At 42.4% G+C, this 14,129-nt stretch overlaps 1 long non-coding RNA gene across 1 annotated transcript; it reads left to right on the top strand.

Moving 5' to 3' along the window:
* The first annotated feature begins 2,767 nt into the window (after positions 1-2,767).
* Positions 2,768-8,930, top strand: LOC125379273. The gene is made up of 3 exons (XR_007220659.1): positions 2,768-2,903; positions 7,961-8,070; positions 8,708-8,930. It is a non-coding gene; the product is annotated as an uncharacterized LOC125379273 (long non-coding RNA).
* The last annotated feature ends 5,199 nt before the right edge of the window (positions 8,931-14,129 follow it).

The raw sequence follows: 14,129 nt of genomic DNA, 5'->3' as shown, positions 1-14,129 counted from the left end.
TTGACAGAGATACCTTAAAGCTAGGATGTGTGGTACGTTTCAGAGAGCAGAGATCCTACAAGGAAGGGGGCACAGGAGTACAACTGGGAACTGTTGACATAATGCTGGTTTGAATGGTATTCACGCCACTCCTACAATACTATAATATTCTCACATACATCAGCACAGCAATGGCCAACATAAACAATAAGGGAAATCCATCGCCACATCTTACGATGCTGGTCAAAGACCTCTGGTCGAGCCTCGTTGCACTGCAATCACTGTTCAGGAACAAACAGCCAGCATGCAGACCTGAAGGACAATTGAAGGGAAACACATTGAACACATGAAGGGACCCCACACAGTGGATCGTTCGCAATATTCCAAACCAAAGTCAACGGTCGGTTCTAGGAACCGCTTGCTGAGTTCGAAGACGCCTTAGCACTGGGCAACTGGCATGTAGAGAACGATTTTATGAATGCTCCAGTATGTATTTTTTGGGCAATCAACACGAAAGCTGCACAGAGGGCGTTTACTTTCGTAATTGTTCCATTTGGGCCAAGGTGAGGTGAGGTTAAATGGGGTTAAACGTCGCGTCCAAGATTATTGCACTTATATAGCGACGTGCATGCGCATGCACGTGTATGTGTGTGTGTGTGTGGCTGCTTGTACTAGTCCGGACTGATGCCGATTTATAGTGCTAGCTCAATGAAATACCATGCCGCAGTTTAACATGAATACCCAACTCAGACACAGTATACCGACTCCGAGCCGACCAGTCCTTGTTTTAGCCCCTTAATGCCGAGCGCCGCACAGGGTAACAACAATTACCATCTTTTAACGTCTTTTGGTATGACGCGGCTTGGGATCGAACACTGGACCTTCCGCTCGCCGGGCGGACACTCTACCATTAAACCACAGAGGCGGTCTTTGGGCCAAGGCAGCAGTGGGTTTGGTTTCCTAAGACAGTTATCAAAATGCAGGCCCCTCAGGTTGCCAAACAACCAGTCTAGATTCTAGAAAAATAGTGCTTGAAAATTTACGCTTGCAGAGTGTTTGTAAATGTTATTTTAGGGAACTTACATGACCTAAAAGGCCTGTTAAACAACTACCTATGTGTTTAGTGGAAAGCACATAAAAGTTCATACAATGGTGTTCTTCTTTTGAAGTTACAAACGTTTTGTAGACAATGAAAGTAGGACTTTCCAACAATTTCTTCAGCATTTGTTGATTTTTTTGGTTAGGGCCTGACACACCGGGAAGGACTGCCTCAATACTTAATACAGCTTCAGCTGCACTCGGGTATATGTCTGCAGCCTATAGTTTGGTAAACATGGCACATAGTCCCTTTGTAACTTGGTAAAGTGTTCTGAAGTAATGCCTGTTTCTGCCTGTGATCTCAGTATCAGGAGCTTACATATTCAATGTCTTTTCATTCGGTATCAGTCTCATGCTAAGACCTTCTGACATTGCACCGTGAGCACGGAGTTAAGGTGTACGACCCTGTCACAAGGATGTAGGAAAGCAACTATTCACATGCAATGAAATACAGCTAAAGGACAATGGCAGTGCTGTTATTACTTTATTAGGCATTAAGAATGACACACGGCTCTCAGGTTTTCAAGTGAGTTTGTCACCTTCTCATAGCAAGAAGCTGTGACACGTCTCTCCATCGTTACCTCACATTGATGTGACTGCTTCAGTGCACCCGGCTCTTAAAGCTGTGTTTCTAACATTATCAAAGCCCTGTCATGCTCTGAATAGCACCAGCATATCGATCGAGTTACTCAGGAAGGAGTTCGAGATGCAGGATTGTCAAAGTTTGGCTACAGTGCAAAATCCTGCAGGCATCCTGGTGCAACTGTTGCCGTTGATAAGGGTGTTGGTGCACATGGGGTACAGAAGACTTCCCCTGGGTTGGTTAGTTGGTTGGTTGTTTAACGCCGCACTCAGCAATATTCCAGCTATATGACGGCGGTCTGTAAATAATCGAGTCTGGACCAGACAGTCCAGTGATTAATATCATGAGCATCGATCCACGCAATTGGGATCGATGACATGTATCAACCAAGTCAGCGAGCCTGACCACCCGATCCCGTTAGTCGCCTTTTACGGCAAGCATTCTATCCCTGAATCTTCACGGGTTTGTCCGCTGAGAGTAAGCCGATGTATTTTACAAAGATTATGTACAATCCAAACTCTGTTCACATATGTGTATTGTTTGTTTTAAGATTGTATTTGTTGTTGGGCAGTTGCTAATCGTAACTGTGTCTTCATTGTCAGTCTGTTTTCACTGTGTGGCATTAATAGAACGGATGTTTTTATTAGTCGTAAAAATGTTTGTTAGGGCAAGTTCAGGATTTTCTGCTGCTTTTTATGGTGGCACATATTTCAAATGTTTTAATTTCCATGCATTTAATTCCATGTGATATGTCATGAGGTAATTTATCTAATTTAATTCCATGTGATATGTCATGATGTAATTTATCAAATTTAATTCCATGTGATATGTCATGATGTAATTTATCAAATTTAATTTCATGTGATATGTCATGATGTCATTTATCAAATTTAATTCCATGTGATATGTCATGATGTCATTTATCAAATTTATATTGACAATATTATGTCCTTCAGACCTGTGATCTTTGACGGAATAAAACAATAAATGATTCTGAATATTTCACAGTCAAGAGACCAACAACTAAGTTTTCAACATGATCATTGATGCTTGATTGGTTGTCACAGCATATGCATACATTGACAGAAACAAGAGTCGAGTACTTTAAGTTCGACCTTCCTGGACGCATACTGATTTCGGCTACAAGAAAGGAACTTTCTCGCTCAACTATCAAAGGAGGGAAAACACAATCTCTACACAACGACACTTTCATTTGGCAGTTGGCAGTTGATGGAAGAAACAGGTAAAAAAATACTCAACCTCTCTGTTTTATTCAGAATCACCCATTTACCGTTTTACATTTGACTGTCGGAAAGATACCTATACAAAAAATCATACGAACAACAATACGAATGTGTAAGCATCCGGACAGACCCCACGCAAAGTGTACGTGTCTGCACACTGTCATTAGATTTTCTACCCGTGAAGATTCCCGGGTAGAATAGATCTTCAGCAACCCATGCTTGCCGTAAAAGGTGACTACGCTTGTCGTAAAAGGCGACTAACGGGATCCGGTGGTCAGGCTCGCTGACTTGGTTGATGCATGTCATCGATCCCAATTGCGTGGATCGATGCTCATGATATTAATCACTGGATTGTCTGGCCCAGACTCGATTATTTACAGACCGCCGTCATATAGCTGGAATATTGCTGAGTGCGGCGTTCAACAACAAACCAACCAACCAACCAACTCAAGAGCAACCTTACGTCTTGACGTCACATCAATTGCGTGGATCGATGCTCGTGATGTCAGTCACTGGATTGTCTGGTCCAGACTTGATTATTAACAGACCGCTGGAATATAGCTGGAATATTGCTGTGAGCTGTGTATTGAGTGTTGCGTTAAACAACAAACAAACAGACATCAATAAGAAATGTTCCAGCAATGTATGATGGCAAGAAGAAAATATAGTTGCATGTAGCAATAGCGGGCTCAAAGTAACACGCAAGCACAAACGTACGCACGGCCTTGGAATTTCTGTGGAACTATCTACATATGCATACACAAATTGAACATAATAGGGCAACTGAGTAGACGAGAAGCGGTGCTTTCACAATGGTGGCCATAGACGACACAAAAATGACGCGCTAAACGAATGCGCTTCAGTGACTTAAATGAGTGAATGGAGTTTACTGCCGTACTTGCGGAAAATTAAAACGCAGCCAAAGACAGGAATCCCAGCCCCGCTTTGGGCAGGTACAGTTGAGGCGGGCGTGCCCGAGTCAGGAGAACCATCTCAGCGAATAGAAAACTGGTCTTAAGTCCCTCAGTGCATCGAAAGCAATGTTTTGTCTGATTAAAAAAATCAAGACATTTAAATTTACCTTTGGACTGTGTTTTATCAACTTTTCATACGATGGTATTACCAATATTACCTAAAGGTTCAGAAATCTGGGGCTTGGAAAACTTAGAAATTATAGAAAGAATACACCTCAAACTCCTCGGACTTATCACAGGATTAAGAAATTCAACTCCTCTTTATGTGATATATGGCGAATTAGGTAGGCTACCATTAAGAATAATAATTTGTAAACGAATGATATCTTTCTGGCAAAATTAACATATCAATCTGATGTGAATAAACCTTCACAGCTGTTATATCAATATTTGGCACTTAATAGGAACAAGCTTTTAAGACTATTGCATCAAACGATCCCTGGGTTAGGTGTGTTATGGATATACTAGACAGTATTGGATTATCTTATGTATTTAACAATCCGTCAATTTGCACAACAAAGTGGCTAGTGTCAGAAGAAGAGCTAATACTTAAAGATCAATTTCTTCAGAAATCGAGAAGTGACGTTACTTCTATTTCTGAAAGATTATATTATAAACATTTATAGGACACTCCGGTTCTCGATAAGTATCTTCTGTTGCCAAAACGAATATCAATTCCAATACTACGATTTCGAACCTGTAATCATTATTTACCAAATGAAAAATATTCCAAAGGAAAATAGAACCTGTAAATTATGCAATTCTCTATCTATTGCTAATGAATTTCACAACATATTCAGATGTAATTTGTTTTAAAAGAGAGAGGCAAACATTTCTATCATCATATTATACAGAATGGCCAAATATTATAAAAATTGGTAAAACTCTTATCAACAACAAACACACAGGATCTAAAGAATTTATCGAGATTTATTGTAAAAATGTCCATTATTATTAAACATGATCGGTAATCACATGTTGCTATTAACTGCCAACTTGTCTGCTATTTGTACATATATATAATTATTTATTGTAATTTGCTGTTATACCACCTTTTGTGGATTTTGAGAATAAACTGATTGATTGATTGGTGAGGCGGGCCGCGCCGACTCGGCATGGGTTGTGCACTGTGCAGACGGGTCCGCCCAAGGCGGTAACCCGAGCTCTGCTGAGGATGGGCGTTGAGAATTGGTCCATATTCGAATGCTCAAAGGGTTTGCTTGTACCAAACCGTCAAAAGTAAGGCGAAACTGGCGTGAACTGGAGTTTTCCAGGGTGTTCTAAACCCATATCCGACCTCGTCTATGTTCACATTCTCAAATGGTTTGATCTCACCAACGCTGTCGGTAACCCCAGATCTGCTAAGGACGGGCGTTGTGACGGGCGGGGATCGCCGCTACGAACCTGGGATGTGCCGGAGTGTCCCATTCGCCCTTGTTCGAATCCTCAAAGGGTTTGCTTGTACCAACGCCGTCAAATAGGCGTGTGCCGGAGTGTCCCAGGGGGTTTCATACCTATTTCCGACCTTGTCGATGTTCGAATCCTCAAATGAGTTTTCTTGTACCAACGCCGTCTAAAGTAAGGCACCGCTTGCAGCACATCATCCATACGAAATTGGCATGTGCCGATTAAACAGGATGAAACGTACAGGTCACGTTTATTACAATAATTACAATAACAAGGCAATAATTTCACAAATAGTTTTAGTCCATGATTCAGGTGTGATACATGTGTTATAGTGCAAACCATTTAAATACTTTTATTTAATATTTCATTTATCTAAATACCTAACTGGTTCAACATGTTTCCAAGTGCACCGAAATTCTATGCCCTTTGTCTGTTTAAAATATTCAGCAAACATTCGACGTATCCCCTCTTATCATAAGCCCCTCCGGGCAGGACCCTTAATCTCCAGGGCTATCTATAAATTTCAATTAACACCTCCTAACGTCGCCGGATCTTACGTCTATACATACACGTGGGACAATGACCTTGCCACACGTTACGTAATACCTCGCTCTACAAAACCCGACTGACATGGTCAGTCAGAGAGAGACAGCCTAGAGAAGAGCCAGAAGGTAAGTGACAGAACGGTTCTCCCACCCGGGAACATTGGCCACTCGGTCCCGATGTGCGTTCTGTCACGTTATTATCAACATGTACCTTATCGAATGTCATTTCAACCATCAACAATAAATATGGCTGCTGTCGTCTAAACTTCACCCCTGAGTTTTGTCTTCCGTCATCACCCTGAGCTACCATCCGAGGGCCGAAACAACGCCCTTGGACAGATTGTCATAGCGACTGATTTATGACTACCATTGTCTGCAGTACATTTGACTTCAAGGGCAATTTACCCTGTAGCCATGTCTCCATAACTTAATTGTCATTACGTTTTAGGCGCTAATCCCCGTTGTTAATCCTCACCAACATTTCATTGTATTTTGACTGTCAGTCAGCCTGGACTACCATATTACTTCCCTTTAACTACTGCTTTTTATAGTATGGCATTTATTGCCCTAATCGATCATCCCATGAACTGTGTTTGTTAATCACGCCCACATGTCCAAAGCAACGTCGTTGTCTCTTTGTCTGTCCATTGTTGTTCATTACTATATATGTGCTACCATTACACAGTTACTACGGTGTTAGTCAGGCTTGGTATTCCGAGTGCTGGCATAGGGACGACCTCGAGCAGGATATGCTGCTCGTAGGAAACGCCCTGAGGTGAGCTGGAGCTCCGCTCACCTCTTGTACGACTGAGCTGGAAAGTCTGCTCATTGCTGTGTTTGTGTTGTCAGAGCAGGTATTCCGCTCATTGTGCAATTGTTGTTTATTGTTTACATGTTGTGCATAAAGCGTTCCGGGACAGTGATGTCGATTTTGTCCTTTATTCCCCCAAGAGCTAATTCCCCGTCAACATGCACGTTGACACATGAGCCGATACGATGCGTTTTTGTTTTAATTCATGTCAAATTCAAGACAAAAGTTAATCGTGAAAACGCCAACATTACACCTGGAAGCACCAGAACCAAAATCGTTGTACGAGTATTCATTTCACGATTTAATGTACATGAAAATAAACAATATTATTAAAAAAGTTTAAACATATTCTTGTGAAAATATTTGAAAATGACAATCTGGCTTTCATTCTCAGGTGAGTTAGGTCATTGTCAAGCTTTGTCCATTTTCCATTACACCACCCATTAACGTGAGCATGTAAGATAACGTTCTCGTTTTCTATCAGTGTTGATTATGAAGAGCTTTATGTTAAAGCTGCTTATTTTAAAATTTGGCTGAAGAGTACATAACGTATCAGACTATCCCTAAACACTTTGAATGTCGTCGTTTTCAGTAGCTCTGAAATACAGTGATGATCATTGTGGTAAAAACATTGTTTGAGTTTATAAGTGAGTGAGTGAGTATGGTTTTACGCCGCTTTTAGCAATATTCCAGCAATATCACGGCGGGGGACACAAGTAATGGGCTTCATACATTGTACCCATGTAGGGAATCGAACCCAGGTCTTCAGCGTGACGAACGAGGTTTAACCACTAGGCTACCCGACCGCCCCGAGTTTATAAGTAAATCGTGATCAATATGACAAAAATAGACGTTTCGACAATTTAAAATTTAAAAAAAAGTGTTTCCAATGACAATTTACTCTTAACGAGCATGTTTATCCCATATTTTATTTATTTATTAGAATCACCCCGTTCGAAAGGACAGTGATCCCAAAACTAGAACACTCTATTTATTTTTAAAAAGTAGCAACATCGTGTGAAATAAATCTTTATTTTTGTAGCAGCTGGTATCATAACAAATAACATGTAGTAAACAACATAAGTTTTGTCAGTGTAAAGGTTGTTTGAACTGCTCGACAGTTCAGGAGGGTTTGTTTGAGAGGGTTTATGCAACTACATGTAACTACCTGCCGACTGTCAACCTAGGTTAAGTGCGTCAGGCAATAAATACATACATTTCACAGGTATTTTGACCTTTACGCCAAATCTTAATCTGTTTTGGCGGATAATCTAGACTTGTTATTCTCTTGCATTGACAATTTATATTTTGTATTTCAGATTAATATATTTTGCAGATCTGGGGTCGATGTCTGTGATTGATTACGATGGCAAGGGTCTCGAGGAAATACATGATAGACAGCCTGGAGACATTTTTTACAATGAAGCCGGTAGGTTGGATGCTGGGTTGCTTACTGGTATAAGTCTCTGCCTGTCTAGCATCATGATTTAAGTCGAAATAAGAGATTAAATAGTTTAACAAAAATAAGCTTCCCTTTCCGCTTCATTCTATAAGTGTCTTATTTCATTTCATGCGGAAAACACGTTAATGATACAAACCTGACCTGGAAGTTTGATAAATCCAGCAAGTATTTGATGACACCCCCCCCCCCCACCACCACCAAAACAACGGTTTTTATTAACTCAGCTGCTTGTTCTTATTCCCCTCCCTTCATAGATTACGACCCGTGAAGGTTCCGGGGTAGAATAGGTCTTCAGCAACCAATGCTTGCCATAAAAGGTGACTATGCTTGTCGTAAAAGGCGACAAACGGGATCCGGTGGTCAGGCTCGCTGACTTGGTTGATGCATGATATCGATCCCAAATGCGAGGATCGATGCTCATGACATTAATCACTGGATTGTCTGGTCCAGACTCGATTATTTACAGACCGCCGTCATATAGCTGGAATATTGCTGAGTGCAGCGTTAAACAATAAACCAACCAACCTTCATAGATTACACAGTTAATACTAGAACCATTTCATATTGATCCACTTTTCAAACACAAATATATATTTATGTGCAGATAAACGACTTTATTGGGTCGACTCCGACACAAAGACTGTCATAAGCCAGAGGCAAGATCCACTGGGTGACCAACATGCTATTCAGAAGATTGACAAAGAAACCTTCTTTCTAACCATTCACAACCAAGTTCTTTATCTCAAGGAATATGCTGAGAGGTATGTATACTGCTTGTCACGTATTGATGTTTGTTTGTTTGTTGTTTAACGCCGCACTCAGCAATATTCCAGCTATATGACGGCGGTCTGTAAAATAATCGAGTCTGGACCAGACAATCCAGTGATTGACATCATGAGCATCGATCCACGCAATTGGATTCGATGACATGTATCAACCAAGTCAGCGAGCCTGACCACCCGATCCCGTTAGTCGCCTTTTACGACAAACATAGTCGCCTTTTACGGCATGCATGGATTGCTGAAGACCTATTCTACCCCGAAATCTTCACGGGTCGTCACGTATTGAAGCCACACAGATATATTACATTTCTAAGCATTTATTACATCACTTAAAATACGTTTAAACCCCAAAAACTATGCTTATTCCAAAATAGATACTATACGAACTAATCAGACAAACTAGACTAGCTAAACATCTATTTATAGCTTATTTCCAAAATTACTAATATCGTTCTACTAACAATAATACCAGTGAAGATCCGGGGTACAATAGGTCTTCAGCAACCCATATTGCCGTAAAAGGCGACTATGCTTGTCGTAAAAGGCGAGAAACGGTATCGGGTGGTCAGGCTCGCTGACTTGGTTGATAATATCATTGTGTCCCAATTGCGTGGATCGGTGCTCATGATATCAATCACTGGATTATCTGGTCCAGACTCGATTATTTACAGATCGCCGTCATATAGCTGGAATATTGCTGAGTTAAACAACAAACAAACAAACAAACAATTATACTGCTATATTTCTACTACTACTGCTGCTACTACTTCTGCTACTGCTACAACTACTACTACTGCTACTACTACTGCTACTGCTCCTTCACTAATACCAATAATAAAACTTTAACCCCCCTAATACCAACAATGATACACTGACACACACTGTGAATAATGAATATTCTGAGTTTGTTCATATACTAGCGCAAAAAAAGTAACCGTGCTCCCTATAAAGTTCAATAAATGCACATTTATTTTGAAATTAAATAATGCTCCTTTCAGTTCATATTCATCAGGACTTCTTCTCGACTTTACTTTGTGATTCACAATTTGTATGTTTGTGTGTTTGTCGGGAGCATGATATTCATACACGTGTTTTTTTTCAATATGAACAGCACACAATAATTGTTTAGTTATCAGGTGCTCATAAAAAACCCACTTATCTTACCCTATGCAACGGCTTAGTGAACATCAACGTCTGCAAGAAGGTATGAGACATAATTTTAATTTCATCGAAACATAATTTAATCTCTTTGGAGACGTTATCTACAGTAGGACAACACTCTTCAAAGCTTTTCAAAGGCCGGTCATCCACGTGTGATGACACGTCAACAAGACAAACGTATTCGGTCGGTGCATCAAAAGAAAACCGCCACATTCACAGGTTTGATAATTTGAGGCCAGTTAGTCTGAGGGAGCACAACATCCGGCCTAGATGTCCAGCGACAAGCCCAATGTTGTTTCTACGTCACCGACAGGGACGCCTAGTTTCATGCAGACAGCATGAGGTTCAGAAGACAAAACTGTATACTGTTCGCCCGCCTCCGTGGTCTAGTGGTAGAGCGTCCGCCCGGAGAGCGGAATGTCTGGGGTTCGATCCCCGGACGCGTCATACCAAAAGACGTTAAACGATGGTACTTGTTGTTACCCTGCCTGGCGCTCGGCATTAAGGGGCTAAAACAAGGACTGGTCGGCTCGGAGTCAGTATACTATGTCTGAGTGGGGTATTCATGTTAAATTGCAGCATGGTATCTCAGTGTGCTAGCACCATAAATCGGCATCAGTCCGGACCAGTACAAGCAGCCACACGCACACACGTGCATGCACGTCGCTATATAAGTGCAATAATCTTGGATGCGACGTTAAACCGCATTTCACCTCACCTCACCTGTATGCTGTTCACAGATGAGTCCAGGTTTCATCTGGTCAGCTCCGGTGGTCGTGCAAGGTTCTACATGCGTACAGGAGAACGTTTTAACGACGCTTGCGTTACTCAGCGTCGCAGTTTAAGGGTGGACGTGTAACGGTATGACATGGTATCGTAAGTCATGGGAGAACACAACTCATCATTGTTAATGGCTGTTTGAGTGATGTACACCACCAGGACGACATGTTTGAGATCATGTTCTCGCCTTAGTGCAGTTGCAGGGACGTAATGCCCGCTCACATGTTTTCGAGGCAGCATGACATTGGTTTACTGTAGTGACATTGTTAATGAATTGCTCCACGCCCCTCTCTTAGGGCGTGTCGCTCTGTCTCCTGTCAGCAGGTATGGGTTGTGACGTGGTGACCTTCACATCAAGGCGATGCTTTCCCCACGGAGCAGAAGGGAGATATTTATGCTGTATGATATCCATCCATCAGTCCATGCATCAATCCATCCGACCATCCATTGTTCATCAATCCATTCCAACAACCATACGACCACCTATCCGACCATCCATTGCTCATCAATCCATTCCAACAACCACCCGTGCATCCATCCGACCATCCATTGCTCATCAATCCATTCCATCAACCATCCGTCCATCCATCCGACCATCCATTGCTCATCAATCCATTCCAACAACCATTCGTCCATCCATCCGACCATCCATTGCTCATCAATCCTTTCCAACAACCATTCGTCCATCCATCAGACCATCCATTGCTCATCATTCCATTCCAACAACCATCTGACCATTCATTGCATATCAATCCATTCCAACAACCACCCGTACATCCATCCGACCATCCATTGCTCATCAATCCATTCCAACAACCATCCGTCCATCCATCATCAATCCATTCCAACCACCATCCGACCATCCATTGCTCATCAATCCATTCGTCCATCCATCCGACCATCCATTGCTCATCAATCCTTTCCAACAACCATTCGTCCATCCATCAGACCATCCATTGTTCATCAATCCATTCCAACAACCATTCGTCCATCCATCCGACCATCCATTGCTCATCAATCCATTCCAACAACCACCCGTCCATCCATCCGACCATCATTTGCTCATCAATCCATTCCAACAACCATCCGACCATCCATTGCTCATCAATCCATTCCAACAACCATCCGACCATCCATTGCTCATCAATCCATTCCAACAACCATCCGTCCATCCATCCGACCATCCATCATCAATCCATTCCAACCACCATCCGACCATCCATTGCTCATCAATCCATTCCAACAACCATCTGACCATTCATTGCATATCAATCCATTCCAACAACCATCCGACCATCCATCATCAATCCGTTCCAACAACCATCCGTCCATCCATCCGACCATCCATTGCTCATCAATCCATTCCAACAACCATCCATTGCTAATCAATCCATTCCAACATCCATCTGACAATCCATTGCTCATCAATCCATTCCAACGACCATCCGTCCATCAATCCGACCATCGTCCATCCATCCATCTTACTAATGCACTTAACTCAGATTTGCTTTTCACTGGGTGGAACTAAGTTAGTATTTTCTTCATTTTGGGTAAGGGGCGGTCGGGTAGCCTAGTGGTTAAAGCATTCGCTCGTCACGCTGAAGACCCAGGTTCGATTTCCGACATGGGTACAATGTGTGAAGCCCATTTCTGGTGTCCCCCGCCGTGATATTGCTGGAATATTGCTAAAAGCGGCGTAAAACCATACCGATAGCACCCGCCATTCACACAATTTGCATAGAAAAGTAGGTATTTATTGCCTGACAGAATTCCTGCCATGTGACGACGGCCTGTAAACAAACCAGACAATCAAGTCATCCCTCTTTCGTCCATTCTTGTGAAGAGTTTGTCACTCTGGATCTTTATGCATAGATCCAACAATGAAACAGATGAGGCGGTTTCACTGGCTCTGTGCAGTCAATTTCAGCCAAAATAAATATTATTGCACATGCAATAATCCTTAACCTTTTGGTCAAATATACACAAAGAAAAAACTTAAGCATACCCCTATTTCTGAACCATGACAAATGGCAAAAATCATGGCACGGGATGACTGACCACAGGTGCCGGCCGATAGCAATGTCATCGGATGGAACAAACATTTGACAACAAATAAAGACGATATTGGTGAGTTGTGATTGAAATTTACTGACCAAAACATCATGGTAACACAGGTACTGTTTTTGACCTTTGACAATACCTAAAAAAAAGTATGGATGCTGCAGGATTAAGTAAACGAGTTACGTTTGATGTTTGATGTGAAAATGTTCCTTAAAGTCTCCACTTGACATGACACGTGAAACAGACCAGAAGCGGGTATGACATAACCGCTACGTGTCATGCCTCCAGTCAGACGTTGGATCAGTTGATGGGTCAACAACAACCACTCCTGATGCAATGCTGCTTCCAATTGGCGTAAATCTTGCACAGGAGGATCTCGTGCCTGTATGTGCCGCCCCAGAATATACTAAACATGTTCAAGAGGGTTTAAATCTGGGTTCATTGCTGGCCAGGGTAGAGTCTTTATTGCATTGGCCCTCATGTAATCCACGACTGCAGGCGAACGATGAGGCCTGGCATTGTCATCCATGTACTGAGGTCGAGCAGCAAGAGGATGGTTGTCAAAATGAGGAACGACTAGCCTCAAAAAGTCCCGGGTGTATTGAGCCCCTGTTACGTTGCCCCTTATTGTGACCAAATCCAACCTGCAAACATGAGAGATACAACCAAAAACCATTACCGAGCCCCCGCCGCATGCAAAAGTTGGTTTAATGTTCCTGGGGCTGTAGGTCGTGTTCCGGTGCAGTGACGTGGAGCAAAAAGCGACTTTCGTCTGACCAATGGATCCGTCTCCAAGTTCTCAGATTCCAGTTCTGTAGTGCAATACACCATGCTGGACGAACAGCTTTGTGGGGATCTTTCAACAAGGGACGCTTTGTGACTCTCTAGGCCTCAGTCTTGCTGCTTTCAGTCGGTTCCTGGCGGTTCTGGTGCTGAAACGACGACTGGGGGACCGTAGATGTTTCAGACGAGTACTTGTTAAAAAGTGTTCTCGGCGTATGAGACGAAGAAGGTCCCTGTCTTCGCGATGTGTCGTCACAGGGGGTCTGGGACGGTCCTGTACATCATCGGTCTGAGGATGTTTCTCGACTAAACGGCTTACGACAGGGTGATGATAGCCCAAATTCCGACCAATGGCATTACAAGACATTCCAGCGTTATGCATGCTGATTATTTGCCATCTTGTGGCGTTTGATAATCGCCTTCGTGCCATGGTCACACATGGCCATGGAATAACTGTTT

This window comes from Haliotis rufescens, unplaced genomic scaffold, assembly GCF_023055435.1.
Source record: "Haliotis rufescens isolate VD_foot unplaced genomic scaffold, xgHalRufe1.0.p SCAF_14, whole genome shotgun sequence".
Classification (NCBI taxonomy): domain Eukaryota; kingdom Metazoa; phylum Mollusca; class Gastropoda; order Lepetellida; family Haliotidae; genus Haliotis; species Haliotis rufescens.
This window is presented reverse-complemented; position numbering and strand designations above follow the sequence as displayed.